This window comes from Haematobia irritans, chromosome 5 (genome assembly GCF_050003625.1).
Source record: "Haematobia irritans isolate KBUSLIRL chromosome 5, ASM5000362v1, whole genome shotgun sequence".
In the NCBI taxonomy this organism is placed as follows: domain Eukaryota; kingdom Metazoa; phylum Arthropoda; class Insecta; order Diptera; family Muscidae; genus Haematobia; species Haematobia irritans.
The window spans coordinates 118,378,686-118,382,678 of record NC_134401.1 but is presented as its reverse complement, the minus strand read 5'-3'; positions in this window follow the sequence as shown (position 1 = coordinate 118,382,678).

Here is a 3,993-nt window from a genome sequence, read left to right as displayed (position 1 = left end):
TAAAAGCGGGCATTAAGTTCTAGTTTTGCAGCTAAAACAATTTAAAAAGTTTATTTTCTTTAAAATGAATTATTAAAGAAAAATAAAAGCCATTTTAGACCGATGGTGTTAAATGCTAGTAAAAAACTGTTCACGCCTAAATAAATTTATGTTTATATTATAAAATTATTTATGTATGTTACTACTCGACTCCACGTCGGATGAATTTTACTTCTCCAAAAGGCACCAGAGGTCAAATCTGGCGATCGGTTTATATGGGAGCTGTATATAAAATATGGACGACTCCACGTTCTTCTTTTGTTAGAGTTTTTGAATTCCTTCCAAATTTTAAAGTTTTGTACCAAAAACAGTTTTTTGTTACAAAATTGTTATTTTTGCAATAAAAAATAATATTTTATCCAAAAATCAGTCAATTTCGTTTATATCAAGCACTGTTAATGACTATAAATCTTTAATAACCCACATTTCGAAGTTTCATTATAAAAATTTTATATAGTATAAATATAAATGTGTAAATTAAAAAAAAAAAGTGTTCGGTCGGAGCAGGGATTGAACCCACGACCCTTTGCATTCAAGGCAGACATGCTAACCACTGCTCCACGTGGCAAACAAATGTATGTTTCTGTTAAATAATGTTATGTTTGCATGGGCTCGTGGGCGCTGCAAACTATGCTATATAAATGTAACTTATAACGATAATTATCTGCTGGTGACCATAACAGCTACGTAGCCCAGTGGATAGTGTGTTGGCGTACAAACTGTATGGTCCTCGGTTCGATTCTCCGTGCAGGCGAAAGGTAAAATTTAAAAAATTTATAAAAGTGAATAATTTCTTCAACATTATTTGTATTACAGAAAAAGGTGCCAAGAATTAAAATATTTCGTGGAAGTGAAAATAACGAGTATGTTAGGGAATGAGCACAATCGTCTTTGGGAAAAATTCTTCCAAGCATATAATATTTTTGGGCTCAAAATGCTTCCAAACATATAATATGTTCACATAAAACAAACATATTAATGTTTCGGCAGTATCCAATAATATATGTGCTTCCTGCAAAATATGTTTGGAACATATGTTAAAGAAGCGATTTTTTTTGAGGGTGCACCCAAAGAAATAATATTTTCCTCCGGAATGAAATTTTAGACAAACGAAATTCCCCTTTCGTATAAAGTATTTTCGTTTAGAGCAAACTAATCTGAATTTTTGATAAGCGATTCAACGATTGTCTCTAAAATTGGTGTCAAAAGAAAACTTTACTTGTCTAAAATTTCGTTCCTCAGAAAAGAAAACACTTCTTTCAGGGTATAGCAGGCGCACTGATTATGAAAATTGCTTGAAACTGAAAGTAAAATTTCCAGATTTTAATCATCGTATTCATTTAAATAATGGCGGGAAAAATCTACATATTTAAGATTTGATATCAAGGCGTTATTTCATCATATACACGATATGTTTATGATTTCTCAAAAACTCAAACAAAATTGGTTCTCATAAATCCAGTATCGGATCTGGTCTTCATAGATAGAATGTTTAATTTTTTTCTTCGGGAAGCGTACTGGTTGAACTGATTTGCTTGGGAGAAGATTTGTCACCAAACCCCCTAAAATGCTATATATTATAAGTAACCCGTTACGACGAAGACATGAAACTATTAGATTTGATTCATGGTGTATTCATGGGAATTTAATATTCGGCCCGGCCGAACTTACTGCTGTATATACTTGTTTACTGATTTAGTTTCCACTTTAGGGGCTAAACTCAAACTTAGTACTCACCTTAAAGGCGGACTTAATTTTCACTTAGAAAGAATTTCTTTTGAAGTGATATAAAAATCGTTTCATTTACTTAGTTTTCGCAATAAATTTCTGAAATTATTCAAAAAAAAAAATATTTTGAAAAGTGTACCGATCCATTTCATGTCAGATGTGGAATTTGTGATAAAAGATTTACAAGTTTTATTCAAAACATCTTTACATAGAGATAAAATTCGAAAATGTTAAGAAAAAAAAAACAAGTATATACGGCCGTAAGTTCGGCCAGGCCGAATCTTATGTACCCTCCACCATGGATGGCGTAGAAACTTCTACGAAAGACTGTCATCCACAAATTTCAACTCACTCGGATGAAATTTGCTCCTCCAAGAGGCTCCAAAACCAAATCTCGGGATCGGTTTATATGGGGGCTATAAATGATTATGGACTGATATGGACCAATTTTTGCATGGTTGTTAGAGTCCATATACTACCACCACGTACCAAATTTCAACCAGATCGGATGAATTTTACTTCTCCAAAAGGCACCAGAGGTCAAATCTGGCGATCGGTTTATATGGGAGCTGTATATAAAATTATGGACTGATAGGAACCAATTCCTGCATGGTTGTTGGATACCATATACTAACATCACGTACCAAATTTCAACCGAATGGGAAGAATTTTGCTCTTCCAAGATGCTCCGGAGGTCAAATCTGGGGATCGGTTTATATGGGGCCTATATATAATTATGAACCGATATCGACCAATTTTTGCATGGGTGTTTGAGGCCATATATTAACATCACGTACCAAATTTCATCTGAATCAGATGAATTTTGGTCTTCCAAGAGGCTCCGGAGGTCAAATCTGGTGATCGGTTTATATGGGGGCTATATATAATTATGGACCGATTTAGACCAATTTTTGCATGGTCATTAGAGACCATATACTAACATCATGTACCAAATTTCAGCCGGATCGGATGAAATTTGTTTCTCTTAGAGGCTCTGCAAGCCAAATCGAGGGATCGGTTTATATGGGGGCTATATATAATTGTGGACCGATGTGGACCAATTTTTGCATGGTTGTTAGAGACCATATACTAACACCATGTACAAAATTTCAGACGGATGGGATGAAATTTGCTTCTCTTAGAGGCTCCGCAAGTCAAATCGGGAGATCGGTTTATATGGGGGCTATATATAATTATGGACCGATGTGGACCAATTTTTGCATGGTTGTTAGAGACCATGTACCAAATTTCAGTCGGATCGGACGAAATTTGCTTCTCTTAGAGGCCTCGCAAGCCAAATTTGGGGGTCCGTTTATATGGGGGCTATACGTAAAAGTGGACCGATATGGTCCATTGGTAATACCATCCGACCTACATCAATAACAACTACTTGTGCCGAGTTTCAAGTCGATAGCTTGTTTCGTTCGGAAATTAGCGTGATTGCAACAGACGGACGGACGGACGGACATGCTCAGATCGACTCAGAATTTCACTACGACCCAGAATATATATACTTTATGGGGTCTTAGATCAATATCAATACCCATCCTATGGTGGAGGGTATACAAATAATGTTGGTTATGCTACTCTTGTGGCTTAGTCAACGTATGGTTTTAAGCTGAAATCAAAACAATAATAAACATCTTTGAGTTGTTCCCAATCACATCTTTAGAATTAATGCGAAATCAATGAAATAGATACTTAGAAAGATGACTTCCGCCCGATGACAAGCCCATGTAAAATTCATTGCTTCTGAGCCAATTTTGAACCACTTCCGGATCAAAAAAAAATGTTTCATTGCAATTTTGGCTGCGCTATTTTTTTGCTGAGTAGTGAAGAAGGTGAATTCGTGAAAGTCGGGCGATACATTTGAATACAGCTATAATGAAAGTGTGGCTCTTTTCAGGGTATTGGATAACGATGAAGGTATCATGGCCATATTTTTAAAATTCGGTTTTTACATTTAATTTTAATGTTCTTAAAATTCGATATTTTCGAAATTCTATTCAAATCGAATTTTGACGAATTATTTGCATTGAAAAGGGTGTCATTTGGTTTGAAAACGTTTTCATTCTTATTTAAAAAAGTTTCATTTAAAATATAAAAGGTTTCATTTGAAGAAAAAATGCTTCATATGCATGCATTCAATGCAATCAATCACCATTTCTTCTCATCATTTTAACTCACTAATTTTACAAATAGTAAAAAATAAATCCAATTTACCAA